Here is a 15,084-nt window from a genome sequence, read left to right on the forward strand (position 1 = left end):
AACTGCTGTCATTTTTTGTAATGGTTGTGAAATGGAACGTGTTGACTCTGCTGATGGCTGCAAAACACACCACCCTCAGGGTTTACCATCCATGCAATCTCTGCAAACAGCATCAGAAGGTCCTCTGATGGGTGTTCAGGGAAACACCCAGAGCTGGGTGGCTTCATTTTGGCAGGAACGGAGGAAACTCCCTACTCTGGGTAGGCGGTAGCTTCACTGACTCTGCCTAACTTGTGAGTCCAAAGATGGTTCCCAGACTGAGCTGCAAGAGTGGGCCTGGGATGGAGTCTGGCTGGCCTGAATTTGCTTGGGGCGGGGGAGGGCAGGGAGAAAGGAAACATCCCTTGCCCTCGGCTGGTAACCAGAGCCAGGGCAGGCTAGCACAGGACAGACACTGCTCTCCCCCACGACTGGCCCTGCCATCACTGATTCCAGCTATCTAGCGTCTACTCATATTGTGGCTAACACAGTCTGACCGCTCTTTAAACAAGGGATGGGAAACGGAGTCCCAGAGAGGGGCAGGGACTTGCCCTGCAAGTCAGAACCAGAATCAAGGTCTCCAGGCATCAGATCCAAGAATCTCTGACAGCATCAAGGCAGCCTCCTTGACTGTCAGAGTGAGGGAGTAGCTAGTTGTTGCCTGGCAACTGCAGCAGGCCCAGATGTTTTCCTTCTCCACATTTCCATGGGAATCAGGCCACCCAGTGACAGTTGGGCTCAGACCTCAGAGACAAAATGTTTCTGGCTTTCAGGGCAACAGGGAGGAGGGCTTCTCCTGTTGAAGTACAGACCCAGGCAAGAAACAGTCCCCCTCCAGGTACTGGGACTCCTCCCAGGCAGCCCAGACCTGTCTATCTTTCTGGCTTAGGGACAGACTCCCATCATTCCTTCTGTCTAGGCAGAGCTGAGCCGTGGGCTGTCTTCACAGACAGCAGCAAGTGCTGGAGGAGAAAATCGTGCCAGAGCAATGTGGAGAGAGAGCAGCGTGGAGTCCCACGTGAGCCCTGGCTCTGCCACTCGTTGGCTACGCAACCTTAGTCAAGTCACTTCACCTCTCTGAGTTGGTTCTCTCATCTGCAAAATAGGATTATTAATAACTACCTCTCAGGTCTGTATAAGGAGTGAATGAAATAAGAAAGGTAAAGTACCAGGCATAGAAGTAGGTACTCAATATTGATATCTGTAGCAGTTAGCTTGCTCGATTATAAACAAGAGTCCACTCTAGACTGTCAGGCAGAAAAGGGCCAGAGAATCACTCTGGGAGGCTATACAGCAAGGGACCATTGCTTGAATGCTACTCCACTGAATGCTGCTTCAGTAGAGACAGCACAGATGTGGCAGCATGCACGAGGGATGCTGCGGGCACCCCGTGCGCTTCTCACTCTCCTTTGGGGATCTGGTACAGGAGGAAAGAAGGAGAACACCAATATCTAACACATATATGAGCACTAAACACCTGGTACCGCTTACAAGTCTTGGGGAGAGATACTATTATGATGCCAGTTTCCAGGTTTGGAAACTGAGGCACAGAGAGACTTCCCCTAACTTGCCTGAGATCACCCAGCTAGGAAGTAGTGAAACCTGGAATGGCCATGCAGCCCAGCTCCAGAGCCTATGCTCCTAACTATTACCTCTGCCCTACTGTTCTGAACTGGAACTCAGAGTGAGGTATCCCGAGAAATAGTGTTATACGTGATGGGGAGCTTCTATCATAAATATGACTAGATGGATGGATGAATGGATTTAACTCATTAACTCAACTAGAATTAAGCACCTTTCTATGTTCTCTGTGATGAGCACTGAACAAGACTAACACGTCCTCTGCTTATAAGGAGCTTAGCGCTAGTGAGGAAACAAGAAGTAGGCAAATGCCCAAATAAATAAAACAATCACAAATTATGATAAGAGAGATGATGGGGGTGCCTGGGTGGCTCAGTCAGTTAAGCATCTCTTTGTTTCAGCTCAGGTCATGATGTCATAGTTTGTGAGTTCGAGCCCCAGTTCGGGCTCCAGGCTGACAGTGCGAAGCCTACTTGAGATTCTCTCTCTCCCTCTCACTCTGCCACTCCCTCGCCCCCCACTTGTGCTCTCTCTCTCTCTCTCTCTCAAAATAAATAAACTTTAAAGAAAGAGACGAAGGACACACAAAGCATGGTATGAGGAAGAATGACTGGGGCATTATTGGGGGTATGAGGACTCTCTCCCTGGCTCCTTCTGTTCCAGCCATGTTGGCCTTCATGCTGCTCTTTGAAACCACCAGGCACACTTAGAGCTTTTGCATTGGCCGTGGCTTCTGCTTAGAAAAGATTGTCCCTGGTTATCTACATGGCTAACTCCCTCACCTCCTTAACGCTTTACATAAATCCCATCTTCTCGGTGAGGTCCCTGACACCACTGTTTAACATTGGATCGCCTCTCCACCCCTACACCCATCTGTACTTACGCTAACGGTACTTAGCCCTTATACCTTCTAACAAAACTTAACTGTGTTTACAGTTTATCTGCTTCCCCTTGTAGAATATAAGCACTAAGAGAGCAGGGATCCTTCTTCCGTTCACTGAATGGTGTGTGGCACATAGTGTAGTGAGTGTAGGTGCTCAAAAATATTTGTTGAATGAATGTAAATAACACCCCCGAGGTCACGCAGCTGGGAAGCAGCATGGCTGTGATTTGAATCGAATTTGTTTGTTTGTTTTGGTTTTTGTTCCAAAACTATAGAATCTTCTTTCTAGGGCTGTTATGAGGCTCAAGTGAGTTCACATGTGTCAGTCACTTAGCAGAGTGCCTGGTACAAAGGTCAATGTACCATGAACCTGAGCTATCATCATAATCACCATTATTATTATTATTATTATTATTATTATTAATGCTCCCCTCTCCTCCTGGGTCATTTTCCTTTTTATTATTTTTTTTAATGTTTATTTATTTTTTAGGGAGAGAGCAGGGGAGGGGCAGAGAGAGAGAGGGGAACAGAGGATCTGAAGTGGGCTCCATGCTGACAGCAGAGAGCCCCATACAGGACTCCAACCATGAGATCATGACCTGAGCCCAGGTCCGACACCTAACTGACTGAGTCACTCAGGCACCCACTGGGATCATCTTTCTAAATTCCATAATAGTTCAGTCAGCTTTTGGGGGTGGAACTTCAGACCTAATTTTGGCAGACACACTGACATGAGCCCCAGGAAAGAAAAACCCCCCACATCTCTTGCCAGCTCAGGTAGCAGGGAGCCAGGCCCCTGCAGGACCCAATCCTCTATGTGGCCCCACCCACTTTGTAACTGACCTGAAATTGTTCTCCCACAAGTGCAAACAACATAGGCTTCCTGTGTTTTAAGAAAGGGGAAGTCCAGTCAGCAATTTACCTTGAGTCATTTGTTTCCAGAAGGAAGCCTCCGCAATTGGCAAAAGGTAGGAGGAGGAGGAGGACTGCCAGAAAAGAGAAAGGAGGCCTGGCTTCTAGGAGTGCACCCACTTCTCAGCTGACTACCATGAGCAAGCCCCCTCTCTGTCCTTAATTTTCTCACATGGAAAATGGGACAATGATCTTCAATTCACCTGCTTCTCTGCACAGTACTAGCATGGATGTGGGAGCACATGTGAGTGTGTGTGTGTGTGCGCGCGTGTGAAGCGCTGGGAATATGAAAGCACTATGCCATTGGGAGGGCTTGCAGTGGCCTCTAAGTCCAGAATTAAAAATACACAGATCTGTGTTCAAATCCTGCCTCTATCACTTTCTAGCCGTGTGCCCCTGGGCAAGGAATGGAACCTCTCTGAATCTTGGTTTCTTTTCATATAAAATGGATCCTTGGTTTCCTCAGCTGTGAAACGACAGCTTAACTCCTAATCTGGCTTTCAGGGTTAAATGAACTATGCACATCAAGAGCCAGGAAGGACCTAGGCTCAGAGCAAGCTCTCAGGAACAGTGGTTCTTGTTTTTAATCCTCGATGACCTCTCACTTCCTCCCCTCTGCCCTCTATGCTGTCTTGTTCAGCTCTGGCTGTGCTCAGGGCAAAACCCCTTGTCAGATTGCTTCTAATAGACCCTCTCCCACACCTGTGAGGCCACACAGAATTGTTAAAATGGAGGATAATTTTATTTTTATTTTTACTGATTACACAAATAGTCCATGGCAAAAAAAAAAAAAAAAAAAAAAAGTTTTAAGCAAATAAGTAAAAAGAAGAAAATAGAGATTACATGTAACTTTACCCAGAGATAATCACTATCGATGGTTGGGCGAAATTTTCTTCCTGATTTCTTTTTAATACATGTATCACAGGATTTTAAATGCAAGTTTCCTGTCACTTTGCATTTAGAGCGGAGGCAACAAATGCCAAGGACCACCCAGACAGGGCATGCCAGAAGGATGGAGAAACTGGTTCTACCCGAATTAACCCATCACCTACCTCTTGTCACCATGGAGTGTATTTGTGTTAGAGAGAGAGAGAGAGAGAAACTGAAACACAGACACAGAGATACAGAGACAGAGGAGAGGCTGGTTGTGGGGGGATTTCTTTTGGACAAGGCTGTTGATTATTGTCTGGTCCCCACTGCAACAATCCCCTCTACCCAGAGAGGAGGGATGAAGGTGTGCCTCCTCCTCACTTTAGGGTGGAGGGATTTAGAGGCCGTTTGGCAAGTTTGTGCCTCAGGGGTCCATGGGCCAGAGAAAGGCAAGGCTAAGGCAACAGCCCCTCTTCTATCACCTCCATCCCCCCAGCAGAGAGATGATCATGCTGAATTGTGAGTGTCTGCTGAGTTGTCTGCCTCCCCAACTTGACCTGTATCCCCTGCCCCTGCAGGAGGCATAGCAGCTAGCTGATGCTTGATAAATGTTCTGGTGAACAGAGGAAAGACTGTTGGAGCCACACAGATCCAAGTTCAAATCCTGCCTCTGCCACTTTCCAGCTGTGCTCCCTTTGGGGAAGTCACATCATCTCTGTAACCTCATTTTCTCACTTGTAAAATGAAAATAACTGAGTGTCTGTTCTTAATAACACAGAGCTTTATTTTCCCCTGAGCCGTCATTTTATTCTGACACAGATCAGAGGTGCCCCCCGACAGGACCTTCGTACCTTCCCTCAGCCATGGGCCCACTGGTGGGGGTGCAGGGGTGCCGGCCAGCACAGTGGGCATGGGCTGTCAGTAGCCAGAGCCGGGGACCTGGGCCAAGCCTGTCCTAGCTCCTTCTTGCGGGAACAGAACCCCATCTGCTCCTCTAGGAAAGAGATCTGTTCACTCAGAGGGTCGATGCGGTCCAGCTGCTGGAAGGGGTGAGCCAGGAAGCTGCTGGGGTCAGGCCGCCTGTGCTCCAGGGCCCTCAAGGCCAGGCTGTACAGTGGGGCCAGCAACAGCTATAGCTTCTGCTCCAGCACATCCACCCTTGACCGAAGCCGCCGCACCTCCTCCTCTACCGCCGCACCTCCTCCTCTACCGCACTGTCCATTCCTGTTGTGGGGTTCGGGGCTACCCTGGGGGTCCCTCTCTTGGGCAAACAGAGCACACCATCTGCTGATGGGCCGTGCCCTTCCCGACACTGGCAGCAGTAACTACCCACGGTGTTGACACACCACGGGGGACAGGTGCCCCCTCCAGCACTGCATTCATCCACGTCTGTCTGGCAGGTGTCGCCCTGCCATCCTGCAGGGCGGTGACAGCAGCCTGGCTGGACACAGTTCCCCCGTTCTGCCACAGTGGCTGGCATATTGCTGCTCCACGGGCCCTGGGGAGACTGCTGGTCCTCTTCCAGCCAGGGCAGCAGGCATGGCGAAGCCTGGCGGAGGCTGGCCCAGGGCCGCGGCAGTAGGCAGTCCTGTAGATGGTCCAGTAAGTGCTGCAGGCTCAGAACTGTCACAGGTGGTGAGGAAGGGTTGGTACATTCGCTACACAAAAGTCTCGACTCGGGGCCCTTGGGAGCCCCTGTGGCCAGGCCGGTAGACATGCTCAGTGCCACCCACTGCCAGCACCGAGAACCACAGCGGAAGTAGCTCCCTGGAGTCACACAGGCCCCATGTTTGCAGGTGGGATGGCCTTCTCCTCAGGGCGGCCGCTCCAGCCGAGAGCACACTGAAAACCAGAGTGTTTATTGAAATGAGATCAAGCATTGGCACATAGTAGGTCTCCCAACAATGATGAACATATAAAGACACAGCAGTCTTGGAAATTGCACACTGGCAGGCCCTCCTGAGAATTTCCCGTCTGAGCTGATGCAGTGCTGGAACTTCCGGATCTTGGTTTCCTTCCCTGCTCCTTCCTCAGTCACCACCACCATCATCATCATTAGCAGCAGCAACAGCTGCCGGTTGTATGGCAGTTTCCAGAAATTCTATGACTTGGTCTCATGTAAATCCACCAATAATCCTGTGAGGTCTGTATATAATTCCTATTCCACAGAAGGCATCTAGGCCTAGAGAAGGTGTATGACTGGCTCAAGGACATAGGGATTTGAGGCTTGAGGGCACTGCTTTTGACCTTCCTTAAATGAACTGATTTACTATGTATTCAGTACCCACTGTGTGCCAGGCACGTCAATTAGCAGCATGGCTCCTGTCCCCTCACAGATGAGTCGAGAGGACAGGCATGCAAGGCAAAACGGTACTTATAACTCTGCACGGCAAGTGCTGCCCATGAAAACCCCAGACAAGAGGACAATTTCTTTTTTTGGGGGGGGGGCAATCAGTTGGAGAGCAGATCCAGTCCACTTTTTTTTTTTTTTTTTTTTAAATCTCTGTGGCTTTGGGCAAGTCCCTTCACTTCTCTGGGCCTTGATTTCTTCATCTGTAAAATGGGGACTATGAGGAATGCCTCATATAGGAGAGTATGACTCTCTCACTACAATCACTGCAGAGATAACAGACATAATGCATATGTGTGGCACAGGGGCACAAGCAAGAACTCGGTGAATTGTAGCTGGTTCTTCACTATTGCAACCTAGATGTGAGCCAGGGGCCGCCTGACCCCTTGAGATCCTCACAAGATGAGCCCAAGCACCCACTGCAAAACCCTCTTCAAGATTACTGCAAATTCCTGGGACACTTGATCTCTCCTGACCCAGCGCCTGCTTCAGCCTGTACTGTCTTTGGTCAACATTATACCAAAATAGATGTAAAACTTGGCCCCCTCCACTATTTCCACAACACCCCAATCTAGGCAGCCTCAGTGAGTATGGGAGGCTTTTTTTGAAGGTTTCCAGGGATGGGAGACCGAGAAGGCCATCACATCATAGTTACAAAAAACCTCAGGGTGAACTAAAAATAACTTGGTTCCCTAGATGGCCTCAGCCTTCTCTTCTGCTTCCTTTTCCATTGTCCCCAGCCCTTCAGCCTTGGGACAGCTGCCATAGTTTGGCTATTGTCTCCAATTCCCTCTTCCTAAGGAGCTCTCCAATTTCCATTCCGGGCATTATCCCACCGTGGGAAGCCTTAGAGGTTGGAAGGGTTGGCTCTCCCTCCTATCTCTCCCTCACCCAGCCACCCACGACACCCCCATGAGTAAAGCACCACAGGGTGCCTTCCCCGCCTTCTCATAGCCCCCACAGGAAGGGAAAAAATGTTTGCAATCATTCCTGGTAGTTGATGCTGGTGGGTGGGTGACCCTGGCTAGCTGCTGGCTGCAGACCAGCCTCCCCCATTTTCAAGACCCAGTCCTCCAGTTTCTGGTAGATTCTCTTGAGTGCTCGGTAGCTTAAAACATCCAGTGTCATTTTAGGAAAAAATTCAAATCCTAGTCCACTTTCTTGTTGCCTCCACAGCAGCTGTGTCTCAGAGCTTCAAGAACAAACTTTCACCTTCAACAGTTTTTCAGTGTTTTCCCAACCAAAGCCATCCTCTTCTCTAGGACAGGAAGTCACATGCTGAGGATCTGTGAGCTGCAACTGGCCCGCAGGGATGTTCTTAAGAAATCAAATCAACACTTAAAAATTCAAAGATTACACATGAAAATCTGGATTTGTGGCATTTCATGTAAACTCGTAATATCTGTCATCGTAGGACCCACATTCCTCCCAAGGAGCATGTTGGCCTGAATGGAGAGCAGAGTCTCTGCCCTTTAGACAGGTTTTTTCTTGTGCTGTCACCCACTGGCCTTATTTCTCCTGCTTGATCCCTGTAGGCTTGCAACTTTGTGACCTTTGCTAAAGGGCATTTCGGCACCGGTTTCCACCCTCCACTGCGTTATTAAAATCAAATTGGGTCTATAAATGTGCTAGGTTCGCAAAGGGTACCCTAGGCAGAAGACACGGCAACAGTAGTCACTTAAGTATGCAATCGGTGACTGTTCCTGGAAGGGCAAGGGGTCCGGAGGAACTGGGTCTCTGGGCTAGGGGGCTGTAAAGGGTTAAACTGGGGCTTGGTTCTGTAGGGCCTTAATGCTCTCTTACGGGACACTGGGAGCCAGTGTGGGGTTTAGAGCAGGGACACAGCATGGGGTGTGCATATGAGAAAAGGGGCTGGGCAGCTCGTGAACGGGATGGACTGAAACCCTCCCATCCCTCTGAATGTCCCCCCAGAAAGCCCAGCGAGAGGCTGAGGCCGTGATCCAGGAGGGCCCGGGACGCTGCGGCCAGGAGCGGCGGTGGGAATGGCTGGGACGATGGCAAGGGAGGGACTCTGGAGACAGCCTTGCGCGGGAACGGGTACGCCTGACCTTGACGGAAAACACTGCAGGCGCCGCGGCCGCAACGCGTTCGTCTATCCCCCCACCCCCCTCCCCTGCGCCGCAGCGGACTGCGGCGGAATCCCGGCCCCTCGCCTCCGCGCCCTCCCGCGCCGCTGCGGCACGCGAGGGGCGGGGGCGGCGGGGTGGCGGGGATGCCCGTCTTCCCTGGAAGGCCGGAGAAGGGGGTGGGGGAAGGAGGCCGGTCACGTGGCGCCGCCACCAGGCGCAGCCCGATTGGCGGTTCCGCACCCTGCCTGCCCGGCTGCTCGGATTTCCAGGCACGGAGCAGCCCCTCCTGCGTGTCCGGGCTCGCAGGGGATGCTCTGGCCCAGCGCCGAGCAGGGTAGGGCGGGGCCCGGGCTCTCTGTCCTGTTAACCGCTGCCAGGTCCCTGGCTTCTCGCCGAGATCCTCACTGCAGCTTGGGAGGTCTGATTTTTGTCTCAGTGAACACATCCCTTCTCTGCGTCTCTCCTGCCTTCCCCCATCTGTCCCTTTTCCTACCGTGCTACCTGGAGGCCAGCTTTGCGAGGACTGGCTGAAGCAGGTTTGTGTTACTTGCCACAATGTTGCAGCTTTGGGCGAATCAGTTAACCTGGCTGGAAGTGGGGAAGATTCAAATAGAAATCCCACAGACACTCTTCCTCTCTCTTTGCTCCTCCCCTGCTCACGCTTTGACTCTCTCTCTCTCTCTCTCTCTAAAATAATAAATAAACATTAAAAAAAAATTTTTTTTAAAGGGGGTGCCTGGGTTGCTCAGTTGGTTGAGCCTCCGATTTTGGCTCAGGTCATGGTCTCGGTGGTTCGTGAGTTCCATCCCGGTGTCAAGCTCTGTGCTGACAGCCCAGAGCCTGGAGCCTGCTTCGGATTTTGTGTCTTCCTCTCTCTCTGCTCCTCCCCTGCTCACGCTTTGTCTCTCTCTCAAAAATGATAAGTAAACATTAAACAAAAAATTTAGAAATCCCACAGACACCTCAAGTCCCACACATCCAAACCGACAGCAGTCTCTCCCGAACTGCTCCTTCTTTGTTTCGCCATCTGTTTTAAGCAAAAACCGGATAGCCACATCCATCTTGCTATATCCCCCATCAAATTTATGACCGAAACCTATTAAATTTACCTCCAAAATATTTCTTAAACCTCAGAACCGGGTATTTTCCCTTAGGATTTATCCCAGTTTATACTGTATGTTTATTTGTGTGATTGTTGTTGAACAGTAAGCTCCATGAGAACAAGGACCTTGTCGTTTTGCTCATCACTGTATCACCAACACAGTACCGGCACGTACTAGGTGCTTCATAAATTTTTATTAAATGAATAGATGCACGGCAAGTCCCGTGCTAGGTACTAGCCGTGGAAGGGACAACAGAATTGAAGGTGAGACACACAGTTCTATCCTCAAGAAGTCATCTGTGTAACAAACGTGCCCTGGGGCCTTCTCTATGTTAGGCCAGTGCACTAGACGAGTAAGACACCATTTCTACCTTTCATCTAGGGGGACCACACATGACCAACCTAAACAACAATAAGACTCTGGTATTGGAGGGGTCAGGTGTGGTGGTATATAATGACCTCTACAGTCAGAAGAGTTCAGGGTTTGGAATCTAATGATCTGGCTTCCCAGGCCAGCTTTGTCTCCTGGCTATGTGACCACAAATCTCCTCTCTCTCAAAGGCTCCATCCTTTCATCTTAAAAATGGGGGATAATAATACTATTTAAGAGACATGAACAAGACAAACGAACACGTTAAGTGCCAGGTTTTACAACAATGTCAGGTATGGGTGGGCGACTATACCTCCTACTTTGCCTGAAAGAGACCAGTTGACACCTGTTGAACCAGGGCAGTTAATTAATAACAGCGTTCCTGGGGGCACGTGGGTCGCTCAGTTGGTTGAGCTTCTGACTTTGGCTCAGGTCATGATCTCATGGTTCTTGAGTTGGAGCCCCACGTCAGGCTCTGTGCTAAAATCTCAGAGCCCGGAGGCTGCTTCAGATTCTGTCTTCCTCTCTGCCCCTCCCCCACTCACGCTCTGTCTCTCTCAAAAATAATTAAACATTAAAAAAAGTAATAATAATAGCATTCCTGAGGCTCCTGGGAGGCTCAGTTGGTTAAGTATCTGACTTTGGCTCAGGTCACGATCTCGTGGTTTGTGAGTTCAAGCCCCACATCGGGCTGTCTGCTGTCAGCACAGAGTCTGATTCGGATCCTCCGTTCCCCTCTCTCTCTGACCCTCCCTGCCCCTGAGTGCATGCACTCTCTCTCTCAAAAATGAATAAACATTAAATAAGAAAAAATAATAGTGTCCCCGTTCGTTCTCAAAAGTGTCCTGGGCTTGGACAGTAAATTATATGGTCATCCTAGTAACAGGTGTGATACTAGAGTTATCTACACTGTGCTCTGGGGACACAAAGGTGGGAGGGTGGTGGGGCTGACTGTAGAAAGGGGGGCTGTGACCATGGAAATGAGCCTGGAAGTATGCATGCCATTACACCAAGTGAAGAGAGACGGGAAGGGCGTAAGAGGCAGAGGGACCAGCATCTGCAAAGGAAGCAAAACTTGGTAATTCTGGGCATGCCTAGATAGCATCCAGAAGGCCAAATGGTGCTCGTTTTGGCAGCATATATACTAAAATTGGAACGGCACAGAGAAGATTAGATGGCCCCTTGCACAAGGATGTCACACAAATTCGTGAAGCCTCCCATATTTTTAAGGGGCGCTTGGCCGGCTCAGTCGGTAGAGCCCGTGGCTGTTGCTCTCCAGGTTGTGAGTTCCAGCCCCATGTTGGGTGTAGAGATTACTTAGGGAAAAAAGGCCAAATAGCTCAATTCTAAGAGGCATGGAAGGAGATGAGGCTGACAGTGGGAACTGTAGAAGGGATTGGCATGAGTTGGTGGCTTTACAAAAGAGTCCAACTGAGGAGCTGGGGCCAAAGTCCAGGCAAGAGAAATAATGAGGCCTGAAGCCAAGAGAGGTTCTAGAAACACTTTAGAAGTTAACTGGACTTGGGGGGTTGGAGGACAGGTCAGGGGCAGGAGAACGTCTAGGGGAATGGAGAGGCCACTCATTGAAGCAGGTGGGGAGAAAGGGCCAGGAAACCCAGGAGACAGGAGGTGACCCAGATTGGACTGCCTAAAGTAGGGGTCATAAGAACTAGGGGTCACTTCTGAGGCCAGGGGAAGGAGCTGGGGCCCAGCTGGTATTCAGGTGACATCTGAATAAAAATTACCTTTCAGAGCAACCTTGAAAGGCAAGAGAAAGCTCAAAAATAGAGGCTCAAGAAAAGAAAGAGCTGATTTTGCAGACCAACCTCATTGTACATATCGCTCTCCTTGATCAAAATGTTCCCACAATGCCCCGCTGCATAACAGAATAAAAGCTGAGGTCCTCAGCCTGGTCTTCAAAGCTTCTGGTGACCTGGCCCCAACCTATCTCTGGTGAACGTTTCATATTTCACCTGGTCACTTTTGGCCCCTCCCTTCTTCTGAAAACAAGAATTGCTCTTCCCCTGGCCTAACATATGGTCCAGGTGGGAACTATCAGTCATGGCATCCCGTTCCCTATGATCAAGGGTGTGAGTGAGCATGTGACCAAGCCTGGTCAGTCAGAATCCTCCTGCAGGATTTTGGGGATTTGGAACAAAGGGAAGAGAATTTCTCATCTCTCTGGTGAGGGAGCTAGAAGGCATGAGCTGGGGATTGCTGTTGGGCACAGTTCCAGCCTAGAGAGGAAAGTGGTCTGAAAAGCCACAGTAGGGAGATGAGAGGGTTATTGTTTAATAGGTACAGGGTTTCAGTTTGAGAGATAAAAAAGTTCTGGAGATGCATGGTAACAAAAGTTGCACAAACAACGTGAATATACTTCATGTCACTAACTGCACACAGAAAACTGGTAAAAATGCAGGGCAGCTCGGTGGCTTAGTCCATGAAGTGTCCGACTTTGGCTCAGGTCATGATCTCACGGTTTGAGAGTCTGAGCCCCGCATTGGGCTCTCTGCTGTCATCTTGAAGCCCCCTTCAGATCCTCTGTCTCCCTCTGTCTCTCTTCCCCTCCACCATGCTCGCTCGCTCTCTCTCTCAAAAATGAACACTAAAAAAATTGGTAAAAATGGTAGATTTTATGTAAGGTATACTTTACCACAGTTAAAAGGAGGAGGAAGAGGAAGAGGAAGAGAAGGAGGGGGAGGAGCTTCCAGGCAGAGAAGCAAAGATGAATGATGGAGGAGTGCAGGTGGGTCCCTGGCTGCAGTTGGTCCTTGGGCCCCTCTGCTGCAGTGCTTGTCTCAAAGGATTGCCTGAGTCAACCTCCTCTTTTAGGATCAGCTAGTTCATGTTGGGTTTCTCTTCCTTGCATCCAATGGAGTCATAACACAGAGGCTTTCCATTCTCTCTTCTCTCTCGCATCCTTTCGGACATTCTCCACTCTTGTCACACGCTGCTGTCCACACTCGTCAGACTGACCCTGTGTTTGTACTCCTATGCCTTTCCTCCAGACTCCCTCTGCCCTTTCCCCTACTGACAAGTGTCAACTCCCTACTCGTCATTTGAGACCCAGCTCAAAGGGCTCTTCCTCGGAAAGCCATCCCTGACTACCCCGAGCAAGGCTTGCCATTGCCCTCCTCTGGCCTGTCCATGTCTTTGTCACCTAGTATCCCAATGACCTGCTTTCCTGTCTGCAACCCTCATTAGGCTCTGTTTTTCATCTCCATGATCCTAGTGCCTGACAAACAGCCTAGCACAAGGAATCATAAATGTTTACTGAATGAGTGAAAAATGAGTAAGAATCCTTCTTTCTCTCGTGCCATCCCCCTGAGTCACTACTCAGTCTCCACCAAGTGGAGACACAGGAAAATAAAAAAAAAAAAAGTAGGAGGAATTGCTTTAGTCCCTCGATTCAAGGGTGATGGATCCAGGAGGGAAGAAAACCCAGTAGGAAAGGAATGGGGCCATTGCAAAGTTCAATGGCATTTATGAGAGGTCAGCTTTCTGCCAAAGCACTGATGGTGGCAGCTTTGAGCTGAGGCAGAGTTTGTTTGGACGCCAGTGCCAAGACAAGCAAACATTCAGTGTTGAGCTTTTCAGCAAGCTTGGATTCTGACAGCTGTGTGGGGAGAAACAACTAAAAGCCGTCTGGGTCTGCCTGGAATCAGGAGTCACTGTCTCCTTCAGACACAATCTGACCCAAGGAACAAGGCAGCCTCTTCTCTACCCTTCATCCCCACCACAGGCACACACCTCCTTGAAGGGACCCTGCCACTGATCAGGACATTTGGCACTGAGGACAGAGTAAAAAACAACTCTAGGGAGCTGTGGCTTTGATAATATGGCTTACTAAATAGTCCATGGCTTTCCCCCCTACAATTCCCAGCCTGCCTTGCCGTTAGATTCGGCTTGTGTGACGAGGTCCGGTTAAGAGTCTGTATGGAAGTAATGAGTGTCATTTCCAGGCTGAAGTCTTTCATTGCCAGTACATTACCTTCTATGTAGCAACCTTTCCCTTATTGAGGCAATCCTGAAAGCCTTGTATTGAGGTTGTAGCAGTGGCCTGGGTCTCTGAGTTACCCAGTGGAGTAGAGGATCCGTATGCTGGAGAGCACCTTGAGCCACATCAGGCTTTGCATGAGTGACAAAAATAAACCTTTGTTGGGTTAAGCCATTGAGCCATTCGGGTTCTTTGTTACCATAGCAGAGCCTAGCCTATTCTGACGAATATATAGAAATTAATTGTTGTTTTAGCCATCCAGGAGCAAACCTCCTTACTTGAGGAGAAACATGCCCCCTCCTTATGGTATTGGTCACTTCTCTCTTCTTTCCTGACTTCTCAGCAGCAGTTGTCACAATTGACAATCGAAACATTTCATCTTGGTGTCTGTGACATCACGCCTGTCTGGTTTTTCTCCTCTCACAGTCCCTGCTTCTCAGTTTCCTTTGCTGGCTCCTCTTCCACTGTTTTACCTCAAAACTTTGAAGTTTCTTAGGGCTTATTCCTGGGGACCTTTCTCATGGTTGTAAAGGCCACCCATGAGAAAGACAGCTGGTACCTTCCAGAATTCATTCTACCATTCTCTATCAATCACAGAGCCTCTATTTTTAGCCGGGCACATTGCGCCTAGTTAAAAGGCGACATTTCTCATCGTAGCTCATTATTTTGGCCAATGAGATGCCAGCAAAAATGCGTGGGACTTCCAGCGCAGTCTCTTAAAAAGAAAAGGGTGCACTTTTCCCCCTCTCTCCTGCATGCTTCCAAAGGTGGAGCGCAATGAGGTAAACTTAAGATTGGAAACCAAACGCTGAGCGTAGCAGAGCAGCTCAAAACTGCCTACCTTTGGACTTCTTTTTTGTGAAGAAAGAAATCAATTTCTATCGTAAGTTATTATTTTTTTTCTTTTGTCATTTGCAACTGAACCTCATCCTAACTGATTGTTCCTGTCG

The 15,084-nt window shown here is 49.5% G+C and overlaps 1 non-coding gene and 1 pseudogene across 1 annotated transcript; one reads left to right on the top strand and one right to left on the bottom strand.

The window, feature by feature from the left end:
• Positions 1-4,903: 4,903 nt before the first annotated feature.
• Positions 4,904-8,805, bottom strand: LOC109255292 (epidermal growth factor-like protein 7; annotated as a pseudogene).
• Positions 8,806-11,257: 2,452 nt separating this feature from the next.
• On the top strand, positions 11,258-11,364 carry LOC128775960 (U6 spliceosomal RNA). Its single transcript, XR_008420938.1, has one exon. It is a non-coding gene; the product is annotated as a U6 spliceosomal RNA (small nuclear RNA).
• The last annotated feature ends 3,720 nt before the right edge of the window (positions 11,365-15,084 follow it).

The sequence above is a fragment of the Panthera pardus genome, unplaced genomic scaffold (assembly GCF_024362965.1).
Source record: "Panthera pardus isolate Hobbes unplaced genomic scaffold, ASM2436296v1 HiC_scaffold_11, whole genome shotgun sequence".
Taxonomy (NCBI): Eukaryota; Metazoa; Chordata; class Mammalia; order Carnivora; family Felidae; genus Panthera; species Panthera pardus.